Source organism: Eschrichtius robustus, chromosome 6 (assembly GCF_028021215.1).
Source record: "Eschrichtius robustus isolate mEscRob2 chromosome 6, mEscRob2.pri, whole genome shotgun sequence".
In the NCBI taxonomy this organism is placed as follows: domain Eukaryota; kingdom Metazoa; phylum Chordata; class Mammalia; order Artiodactyla; family Eschrichtiidae; genus Eschrichtius; species Eschrichtius robustus.
In genome coordinates, this window is record NC_090829.1 from 127,769,670 (window position 1) to 127,782,225 (window position 12,556).

The following is a 12,556-nucleotide window of genomic DNA, read 5'->3' on the forward strand; positions in this document are numbered from 1 at the left end:
AAAATATTTTTGAAAACTCTTCCAATTCCTAGGAGGACTCACATCTATAAGGCACAAGGCAAACCTTAAAATTCAGTGAAAAGCAAGAGGGTTTTAAAGGTTATCATATGAGAAAACATGCCCTTTCTTGACCTCTCTAGAGAAACACAAATCTTGGCTTGTTTGGTAGACAGAATGTTGTCACTTAGAGGGTTATAGCAGTCATGAAACCAAATGTTAACCTTCTGCTGCTCTTCCGGTCAGCTACTTTTCATCAGGGCCAAAAAGAGCATTCCAGAAAGATTAAAACTATCCACCTGCTTTAAAGGGGACAGATCCAAGAACATAGCAGATTCCTAAATCTTTGGGAGTAAAAAGGCGTCATTCTGTTTCTTGTCTATCCATCTAATTTTTTCTGTAGCAAGTTTATTCATGTTCTCTAACCCCTTCTCAAAGGTCTTAAAGATGAAAAATGCAGTTGAGATGCTGGTAAGAAAAGTTACTTGAGGTATAGAATTTCATCAGCATTAAGAATTTGATTACGCAAAAAAATTAAAGGTTTATACAGATACATTAGAGAAAAATGTGTTCAGGGTACATAGTAAACACTAAACAAATCAAAAGCAGCCTGTTTTTGCTACAAGTACTCCTATTTATCTGTCTTAAGTTTGAGTACGTACTAAATTCTGTACTTCAAAAATATGCCTTGAGAACTAGGTCCAAAGAAAAAGGGCTGCAGTGGATTTTATCTTTTTTTCTGTACTCCAGGATAAATTAATGAAAATGCAAAGAATCTTTTTATGTCATGTTTTTCTTTGTTGGCCAATGGCAAAACATACCCTCTTGGCAAATAGGCAGGTAATAGAATCCACTACTAAAAACTCAAATTCTACTGCTGCTAATTTGGCCATATGAATCAAAACTTCTGACTTTTTTACCACCAACTACCCTGAGGAAATAATCAGACAAGAGTACAAACATACAAGAATGTGCATCACAGCTTTATGATGTTAAAAATATCAAAACAACCTAAAAGTAAATAAATATGGATCTGTTAAACAGTTATTATATCCCTACAACGAATACAATGGTGCCATCAGCACTGATATCGTAGTAGATTGGCTGACTTGGAAAAATGGTTATAAGAGTGGAGGTAACATGGCAGTGCTATAGAGTAAAGGCTTTAGATATAGACAGACCTGGAACCATGTCTTGTACCATTGACCAACTGGGTGTCCTGGGGCAATTTATTGGACCTCATTCAGACCTTCAGTTCCTTCATATGTAGAATCAAAGGAGATCATGAACACAGAGCACTTAGCAATGATTAGCAATGAGATTGGCATGTAGAGATACTGAAGCTTAAAAGCAGTACTACTGACTTTAACATGGATCATTTTTTTTTTAGTCTTTATTGAATTTGTTACAGTATTGCTTCTGTTTTATGTTTTGGTTTTTTGGCCTCAAGGCATGTGGGATCTTAGCTCCCTGACCAGGCATCGAACCTGCACCCACTGCATTGGAAGGCCAAGTCTTAACCACTGGACCACCAGGGAAGTCCCGACTACTGACTTTAAAAAGACATTGTTAGATGTTATGGACTGAATGTTTGTGTTCCCTCAAAAATCATATGTTGAGACCCTAATCCTAATGTGATGGTATTTGGAAGTAGGACCTTTGGGAGGTGATTAGGTCATGAGTGTGGAGCCCTCATGAATGGGATAAGTCTCCTTATAAGAAGATGCCAGAGCTCTCTTTCCTCCGTGTGAGGACACAACAAAACATCGGCTGTCTACAACCTGGAAGGGGGCCCTTGCTGGAACCTGATTTTCCCAATGCCCTGATCTTGAACTTCCTATCCTCCAGAACTTGAGAAATAAATATCTGTTGTTTATAAGCCACTCAGACTCTGGTGCTTTGTTATAGCAGCCTGAACTAAGTTGTTAGGTTAAAAAAAAACTTACAGTACAATCACACTCTTGTCAAAGATATACGGATCCATATATCCAACCAGTAGCTATATATCTGTTGAGCATTTAATAACTGACAAGCACTTTGTTAGGAAAAGAGACTGCAATAATGAGATTAAAAATTAGACCCTGTCTTCATGGAGTTCACAGTCTACTACTGGTGACTGATTGTGACCAATTGAGTTTAAAATCCCAGCTTTGATACCAGAGAGGAAGAGGGTAATGAGAGCTTGCAATAGTAGGATTTGATCTAGTCAGGAAGGGCAGGAAAATTTCCTAAGGAAATTGAAGTTTAGCAGAGACAGAAGGATGAAGAGGTGGTGACCAGCTGAGATGGAGGCGAACTGACAGCAATGCACATAACAGTTCAGCGCGTTGAATCTGGACTAAGCCCAGTGCCATTGCAAACCTTACTCTACCCCCCACAAGTTGTTGTGATTCTGGGCTTGTCACTCAATCTCTCTGTCCCAATGACCTCACCTGTAAAATGGAAATAATAGATTTTCTCATTTATATGATTATGAGGATTAAAGTAGGTAATATGAAAAGAATTTAGCATAGTGCCTAATATGTGTATAGCAAATATTCAATACATGCTAGATAATACTAAAGAAAGAACAAAGAATGAAGATCCAAGTGCAAAGAGGGAACAGTATATGCAAATGCCCTGTGGTAGCATGATGAGAAAAAGGGAATAAAGTGGTGTTGTATATTCTCCTTTTATTCTGAAAGCTGCTGGAGTCCTTGAAGATTTTCAGCCAGGCTCTCCATGGCCTCCATCACTCTCCCTCTCAACCTTTGTGCTACAGTCCCACCTGCCGACTCTCACTCTGTGTACTTGTCACAAGGTCTGTGCAACTGGTGTTCCCTTTTCATAGACTGTTCTTCCCACCTGTTTTCTCCTACTCCCTTCAACTTCCAGACTAAGCGTCACTCCCTCAGACTAGCCTTCCCTGACTTCCCAAATATGCAAACCCTTAATTAATTAGCCCCCCTAGTATCCATGCTTGCTTTGCCTGATTGATGTCTATCTCATCCACAAGATGAGATATATTGTCTGTTACTGCACATAATTGTGTCCCAAGCCATCAGCATAGTGGTTGGCCTATAGTAGGTGCTTATTTCATGTTGGGTAATGAAAGAGAGAAAGGATGGGAGAGAAGGAAGAAGGTAAAAAAGTGGAGAAGATTGAAGTAGGGTGAAGCGGTGATAAAATTAACTCAATTTTAGACTTGATTTTAATTTAAATATTTAAAAATCAATTTTAACTGATTTTGAGTGGTACATCTAGATATTCTAAAAACATGGAAAACTGATTTGGAGTTCAAGAGAAAGATCTGAGCTAAAGAGATATAGACTACAGAGTTATTGGAACTTGAAAGATAACTGAAGTAAGGGAATGGGGAATAGCGGGGTCTTTAGAGACAGATGGTTTGGGTTCATTACCTGTGTGAATGTGGGCAGGTTATTAAGTCTCTAAGTCACCAGACAGATATAGAGAGATAGGTCCCTATCACAGCCAGCCAGACTCCCAATAGTGTGTTTCCCACATCCCCAGGCTGCCTCATACCCAGCTGGTCACTCAGAGTACCCTGAACATTCCTCATACAGAAATCATAGAGATTTTGATCTTCTATTTGTTTAGCATCTGGAGTTGATCAGGTACTTACTGATACCCAGCAGTTATAGATAGGGCTGTTTAAAAATGCATAATCATACCTTTCCCAGCTCCCTCATTGGGTTGTTCAGAGATCCAAAGAGAAAATGCATATGAAAAGATCTGCAAAATATCCTGTCAAACAAATGAAGATGACATTATCATGACAGAGATCAAGTGACAACATTCAGGATGGCTTTTTCTTCTCCCTAGGAGAAGAGAGAAATGCACTCCACTGGAGTCCATCTTCTCCGATATCTTAGTAATTAAGAACATGGGTCTTGGAAGTCAGACAAATCTGGGTTTAAAGCTGGCTCAGTTATTTCCTAGTTGCCTAGTCCTGGGTCAGGGACTTAACTTTCCTAAACCTTTGTTCTCATCTGTAAGATAATAATAGTACCTCTTCACAAAGTTGTTTATCAGATAACGCCTATGAAGTGGTCTGCACAGTGCCAGAAAATAGTACTTAATACATGGTAACAATTAATATCATCATCGTCTTTAGAAGTGTTCTGGAGAGCAGCAACCAAATGGAAGAATCACTGCATCTTTCCTAAATCTTTTTAGTATCCTCTCATCTGGGCTGTATTGCTATAGACCCAAGATGGTGAGTTAGACTGCAAAGCTCCCGCAACCCAACAGAGTTTTACTTCCCCCACTCACTCTTCAATTAAGGACATACATTAAGTGTAGCTGTCCTAGGCAAGGGGTCTCAGGAGAAAATTAGATATAATGTGGGTCGAGTTATATACAAAAAGGCAAATCCATTCCCAGCCAGCACTGAGGGATCTACACTCTTTGGGGGACTGCAGAGGAAAGACATAACTAGCATTCATTCCAGGCCTGGCTCTTTTCTTATCTTGCTGTGTGACCTTGGGTAAATTATATCACTCCTTTAGTTCTCATCATTCTTAACTGTGAAATGAGGGAGGGGGAATGTGGGGAGGGGATGGAGTTGGGAAGTATCTTTTTCCCCAAGTTTTAGTTGTTATGACTCCATCCTTATAGACTAACTGATGTCTGTCCATCCTTTGTCTGACCCTGGCAAATGTTTGTTAAATGCTGTCTCTTCCCCAAGAAAATTCCATTTAAAAAGTCATTTTCATATTACTTAATTCCCTATGAAGTTGCTAATTATCCTTCAATTTTAAAAAACCAACCACTGAGTTGATAATAAGTGTGCTTTTAGAAAAGAAAAGAAAGCATTAATACATGCACCTGAATGTTCATTACAGCACTATTTACAATAGCCAGGTCATGGAAGCAACCTAAATGCCCATCAACAGACGAATGGATAAAGAAGTTGTGGTACATATATACAATGGAATATTACTCAGCCATAAAAAGGAACGAAACTGGGTCATTTGTTGAGACGTGGATGGATCTAGAGACTGTCATACAGAGTGAAGTAAGTCAGAAAGAGAAAAACAAATATCGTATATTAACGCATGTATGTGGAACCTAGAAAAATGGTACAGATGAACCGGGTTGCAGGGCAGAAGTTGAGACACAGATGTAGAGAACAAACGTATGGAAACCAAGGGGGGAAAACTGTGGTGGGGTGGGGATGGTGGTGTGCTGAATTGGGTGATTGGGATTGACATGTATAAAGTGATGTGTATAAAATTGATGACTGATTTTAAAAAAATAAAATAAAATAAAATAAAGAAAGCATTAATAACTAATTTACTGATCACTGGTGAACCTCACTTAATTGTCAGGTAGAACCACCCTGGAGCTGTTAAGTCATGTAGGAGCACAGACTGTGAAAGACTGTCCTGCTTGTAGTAATTAAAACCAGGTGAGGCTGTTACCGAGTCCAAGCTCGCTCTGCTCACCGCACGACAGGCCGGTGAATCGAAGACGAGGTGCTGAGGCAAGGAGTAGGACTTTATTCGGAAAGCCAGCAGACCGAGAAGGTGGCAGACTAGTGTCTCTGATAAACCATCTTGTGCGGGTTTGAATGCCAGTTTCTTTTATAGCAGAGAGAGGGGGAGGAGATGAGGAAGTAAAGTAAAAAGGCCATAAATTTTGTAAATATCCCCTGGAACTGGCCAGCCTTGGGGAGGGGATGTGTTAATTTCTTGTTTCTTGCAGTCTTCCACAAGTGCGCCTGGTCAGATTGTCTCCCTGTGAGCTGAACAGAGGCACTTTAACATTCAGGCAGAGCGGCAGGGTTCCCTGAGGCAGGCCACTATGTATGATGAAAACAAAAGCAACGAAAAGCAAAGGTTAAAGTCAAAGAAACGTGGAGTCCGATTTAGCTCTCCCCTGTTACAAGGCTAGTGAGGGTTTTTTTCTTTCTTGGAAGAAAGTTTTGAGCACTGTATTGTTATAATAACTGGAAGAAAGATGTCACTTTGGGAGGGTCATGAAGACTACATTCTGGAGGGGCTGTAGAATAGGGCTTCTCTAAATAGGTTTATTTGAGCAAAAGTCATGAGTGTGATTATGGGCATATCAGAATGAAAAGCTGAAATCAGGCTTATTCCAGCAAACAATCTGAGGGATAATGATGAGGGATGAGTAATAAGGATCCCATGAAAGACCTTAAATTCTATCCACAGGCAGTTAAAATGTATATGAGAGACACTTGAGAATTTACATGGTTCTGGAAATGGAAGACTCTTTTTGCTCTTTTCTCTAATTTGCAGAGTGCGGGCATTTACCAGCAACTTCTCCACACCCGTGAGGAAAAATAACCCATTCAACACAGAAATACCAAATCTGAGATGTGAGAAGTCACTCAGCTTAAACCCAGCCCTTCTCTGCCTTGCTTGTTTTAGGAAATGTGCCTTGTCACCTCCTCAACATTACTTTGAATTCAGAATTAGAGTGGGTGGAAAGAAGGAAAAATGGTAAGACATCCTAAAATACCCCATTTATGTTTACCTGACAAAATGCTTATAGTATCAGAGTGAAAGTGATTATGACACATGGGAGGGGGCAGGGAGGGCCAATACAATCCTGGAGAATAGAACAGAGTTTGGAGGGACGCCCCTGGTAATTCCTCCCCATTCTTCCCTACAGTTGCCCCATGCTCCCTGGGGTAGGGATTCTTACAAGCAGATCAATAATGAAACACACTCCCAACCAGGCATTAATGAAGCGACATTAACTATTACTATTCCTTTCACCATCCTGCTGCTGTTTTGTTTTTTTTGTTGTTGTTTTTCTTTTTGTCTTTTTGGCCCTGCCATGCAGCTTGTGGGATCTTAGTTCCCTGACCAGGGATCGAACCTGGGCCCTTGGCAGTGAAAGCGCTGAGTCCTAACCACTGGACCGCCAGCGAAGTCCTATGCTGCTGCTGTTTGTAATCATTTCAGTATTCATTTTAATCTTTGCACTAGTTTTATACTTTATTAAGTAAGGAACACGAGTCTTTAAATTTTTTCTACAAGTTCTTTGGAGGCTTGCTTTCTCTATTGTCCAAGTGTTTAATGCCCTCATAATTACTAAATGCAGGAGACAATTTTCAATCGTCTTTTTAGCGCTGAAGACAGTAAATACCTCCACCTTTGGCTCCTGATTCTCTCCGAGTTCCTCTCATACATTTTTGACTGCTCTTTCTTGTGTTCTTTTGTTTGTTTTAAGTTTGTTATTAGACTTTATTTTTTAGGTTTTAGATTCACAACAAAATTAAGCAGAAGGTATGGAGATTTCCCATATACGCCCTGCCCCCAGCACATCATAGCCTCCCACATGATCAATGTCTCCCACCAGAGTGATGTATTTGTTACAACTGATGAACATACACTGACATATCACAATCACCCAGAGTCCATAGTTTACATTAGGGTTCACTCTTGGTACTGTACATTCTCTGGGTTTGAACTGTGGACAAAGAAATATTGCCTGACATTTTAGTAATCAAAGAATATTGCCTGCCATCAAGGCATCAGCCACTGCAGGTTCCCGCAGTGGTGCACCCTGAGGGGAATTCAGGATGGTGAAAAACAGGATACTGGCCCTAGATAGTTAAGATGCATATCAAAGGAATGATTTTAATGAGCTCTGACTCTTGCATCTTCCTGTACAAAGAAAAGCACTAAACTCATTAACTTGAAATGTCTGTTTTTGTGATTAGCAGTAATCTTTTGACGTTCTACTATGTGGGTTTGTTTGTTGTAGCAAAAACTCCTATATATCCTGGTCCCTCCCTTACCTCTTCTGAGCAGTCTCTCAGAGCTTAGCTGAGAGGCTGTATCCCAAGCTTAAGCCCTCAGAAAGTTTGCCGAATAAAACATAATTCTCAACTTCTAGGTTGTGCTTTTTTTTTTTTCAGTTGTCATGGGACTGAGCCCTGAACCTGGGGGGTCTGCACTAATTCTGGGTAGTTAGTGTCAGAATTGAATTGAATTGCAGGACACCCCCTCGGTGTCTAGAAAAGTGGGAGAATTGTCTGGTACGAGGGAAGAAAATCCCATGCAAAAAGATCATATACACTAAGTGTATGTTTAGTTTGGTAAGAAACTGCCGAAGTCTCTTCCAAATTGGCTGTACCATTTTGCATTCCCACCAGCAATGAATGAGGGCTCCTTTTGGTCCACATCATCACCAGCATTTGACGGTGTTGTTGTCAGTGTTCTGGACTTTGGTCATTATAATAAGTGTGATAGTGGTACCTTGTTGTTGTTTTAATTTGCACTTCCTTGATAACATATGATGAGGAGTATCTTTTCATATAGTTGCGTGTGTTGACCTAAAACAAATAGACTGCGAGTTATTTCTCCAGCAAAGATGGGTTTACTTGGGATCTGCAGAGAATTGCAAGTTGGGGTCTGCATCCATAGTGAGCCAAATGCGAGTCCCTGCACTGCAAGGGAAGGAGAACACTTTTATAGAGGGTAAAAGGAAGTTGGGAGGGCTAAAATAAAGAGTCCATGGCTTTTCATTGGTTGAGTCCTTGCCAGGGAAGGAGCCTTTCTTCTTCCTCTTGGGCTCTGCTATTGTCACCGGGCATGAGAGCTTCTCATTCTGGTCCCCCGACTCTATTTAATTGAAGTTTCTGTTTTTGTTTTTAATTTATTTATTTTATCTTTGGCCGTATTAGGTCTTTGTTGCTGCCGCGCGGGCTTTCTCTAGTTGTGGCGAGCAGGGGCTACTCTTCGTTGTGGTGCACGGGCTTCTCATTGCGGTGGCTTCTCTTGTTGCGGAGCACAGGCTCTAGCTGCACAGGCTTCAGTAGTTGTGGCTCTCGGGTTCTAGAGCGCAGGCTCAGTAATTGTGGCACACGGACTTAGTTGCTTCGCGGCATGTGGGATCTACCCGGACCAGGGATCGAAGCCGTGTCCCCTGCATTGGCAGGCGGATTCTTAACCACTGTGCCACCAGGGAAGCCCGAAGTTTCTGTTAATTAATTTTTTTATGCTTACTATCTCTATATCTTCTTTGGTGAGGTGTCTACTAAGGTCTTTGACCAATTTTTTTTTGTTTTTAAGTCTTTATTGAATTTGTTACAATATTGCTTTCGTTCTATGTTTTGGTTTTTTGGCCACAAGGCATGTGGCCAAAAACCCACACCCCCTGCATTGGAAGGCGAACTCTGTAACCACTGGACCGCCAGGGAAGTCCCCTGACCAATTTTTAAGATTGAGTTTTTTCTTATTGTTGAGTTTTAAGAGTTCTTTGTATATTTTGGGTAATAGCTCTTTATTACATTTTTTGTAAATATTTTCTCCCAGTCTGTGGCTTCTAATTCTCTTGAAATTGTCTTTCAAAGAGCAGAAGTTTTTAATTTTAAAAACTTTAATGAAGTCTAGTTTATCAATTTTTTCTGCTTGAATCTCGCCTTTGGTATTTTATCTAAAAAGTCACCACCAGGGACTTCCGTGGTAGTCCAGTGCTCCCAGTGCAGGAGGCCTGGGTTCTATCTCTGGTCAGGGAACTAGATCCCACATGCTGCAACTAAGGATCTCACATGCTGCAACTAAGATCCGGCGCATAGTAAACAAAAAAAGTCACCACCAAACCCAAGGTCCTCTAGATTTTGTCCTTTGTTATTGAAGGGGAGCAGAACCTGTCACCCCAAAATATGCCTCTTTGGCAGGAGAATTATTTTAGGCTGATATTTTTAAGAAACAGCAAACATAGGAAAAGCCCTGAAAACTGAGTAGAAGTACAAAAGCTCCTTTTGTAGGAGACATTTATATTTCTAAGGGAAATCTCTATTTGTATGGGTATCTCCCTCTCTGTACCGGGAAGAGAAGGGTGATTCTAAATCTCTGGAAACACTTATTAATGGAGAAGGCAGTGAATTAAATCTGCAGAACAACCTTACCCTTGTTTACTGTGTTTTTGCTGGTCACCTCCCATAACTGGCCTGGGTGGGGGCGTAGGGGGAGACCGCAACATCTTTTGTCTTTAACTACAGACGGCATCTAAGGTGGTGACTTGGGCCATTTTGGAGAGTTACTCAGTGTTCTTGGATATCTCCCTTGAATATAGAAGGTATACAAGTTACTAAATGTGTTTGTTTTTCTCCCATTAACCTGTCTTTTCATTACGGAGGGATCTCAGCCAAGAACCTAAAAGGGGAGAGGAAAAATTATTTTTCCTTCCCCACATTATCTTCTAGGAGTTTTGTAGTTTTGCATTTTACATTTAGGTCTGTGATCCGTTTTGAGTTCATTTTTTGTGAAAAATATAAGGTCTGTGTCTAGATTCACTTTTATTTTTTAACATGGCTCTTCTTCCTACCTCTTATTGGATTTATTTCCTTAGATTTACCTCTAGATGAATATTCACTTCTTTTCCTGATTGATCTCATTCATTCACTCTCATGGCTTCTCCCATCTTCTAGAAAGGTTCTCAAATACCAGTCCATTGAATAGTTTCATCAGAGTCAACCAGGGTGCTTATCAGTAATGCAGTCAGCCCTCTGAATCCACAGGTGCTGCATCCTCAGGTTCAACCAACCACGGATTAAAAATATTCGAAAAAAAATTCCAGAAAATTCCAAAAAGCAAAATTTGAATTTGATGCGTGCTGGCAACTATTTACATAGCACTTCCATTGTATTAGGTATTATAAATAATCTAGAGGTGATTTAAAGTATATGGGAGGATTGCGTAGGTTATATGCAAATACTAATGCCATTTTATATAAGGGATTTGAGCATCCTCAGATTTTGGTAACCACGGGGAGTCCCGAAACCAGTCCCCCTCAGGCACCAAGGACGAGACTGTACAGCTTCCCAGGTGCCCCTGAGATTGAAACTTCTGGGACTCAGAATTTTTAACATGATTTTAAGTAGAGAATCATATTTAAGGATCGCTAGGAAATTCCAAAGAGCAATCTTAGCGATCACTGTTCTAAGGGAAGCTGATGATATTTACATCTACTTCTTTTTTTTAAATAAATTTATTTATTTTATTTATTTATTTTTGGCTGTGTTGAGTCTTTGTTGCTGCGTGCGGGCATTCTCTAGTTGTGGTGAGGGGGGGCTACTCTTCGTTGTGGTACGCGGGCTTCTCATTGCAGTGGCTTCTCTCGTTGCAGAGCACGGGCTCTAGGCGCACAGGCTTCAGTAGTTGTGGCTCGCGGGCTCTAGAGCGCAGGCTCGGTAGTTGTGGCGCTCGGGCTTTGTTGCTCTGCGGCATGTGGGATCTTCCTGGGCCAGGGCTCCAACCCGTGTCCCCTGCATTGGCAGGCGGATTCTTAACCACTCTACCACCAGGGAAGCCCTACATTTATTTCTTTATCAATTCTGAGGGCTTCCTGAATTCTAGCCCAATTCTTCTAATAGTTGCTGGTCATCTCACTAGATAACCCTTAGTCAACTCATCCCAATCCTGTTGGAACTATGTACGCTGCCTATGTTTCTTTTTCAGGTAATGATGCTATTTATAACCACATATAGCCACCCAGGCTAGAAATCTCCGTTACTACAGCTCCCCCGCTTTCTCACCTCTATAGCTGACACAATCATCTATATAGACAACACAATCCTGCTGTGCAATACCATTGGAATCTACCTGCCTCTTCACTTACTGCGGCCATTTACTTCATGCCTCATCTCCTTCTCAGAACACTGCAATGGCTTTCAGATTTGTCTAACATTCTGATTCTCTTATCTCTAAACCATTCTCTACATTTCCATATGAATCATCATTCTAGGCCAACAATGTCTTATAGAACTTTCTGGAATGATGGCAATGCTACATATCTGCATTGTCCAGGAGGACAGACACTACTCCCATGTGGCTACTGAGAACTTCAAACGTGACAAGTATGACCGGAGAATTGGATTTTAAATTTAATGGAATTCAAATTTATATAGCCACATGAATCTAGAGGCTACCGTAATGGACAGAGCAGTTCTACTGTGGATTATTTTATATCCTACCCTAGTGCTTTCAAAAAGCTCTTTACCTACAGGACAAGGTCTAGAGTCTATAGTATGACATTGAATGACACTCATAATCCAATCGTCTTTTCAGTTTCTGCCACCTCCCCTGCCCCCATTCCACATGTTCTACTCTAGCACTGTAGAAACTTGCTTTTCCTAAACAAGCCATAATTTTTAGATCTCTCAGCTTTTGAGCCTGCTCTCTGCTCTGCCTAGAATGTCCTTCCCTTATTTCCTTCCTTTCAAATGTTGCCCCAACTTTCCATGCCGATAAAGAGTATATGGGAGGATGTGTGTAGGTTATATGGCCTGCATGCCTCCCCAACGTAGCAACCTCCCCTTAGCCTTGACCCTTGACCTTGAACAAGCTGTTTAGCATCTCTCCACCTGGTTATCTCATCTGTAGAGTGGGAATGATGATATTTTCTCTCTAACAGAGTTGTTGGAGGATTAGATATTGCACTATTCAGACTCCACTGCTGAGAAAGCACTCAATAAAAAACGTAATATTTTCTGTCCTCCCGTAACACTTATGACGTGGTATTAGAGGTCTTTCCAGATGGGACTCACTCTCTCTTTCCTCAAGACTGTGAGCTCCTT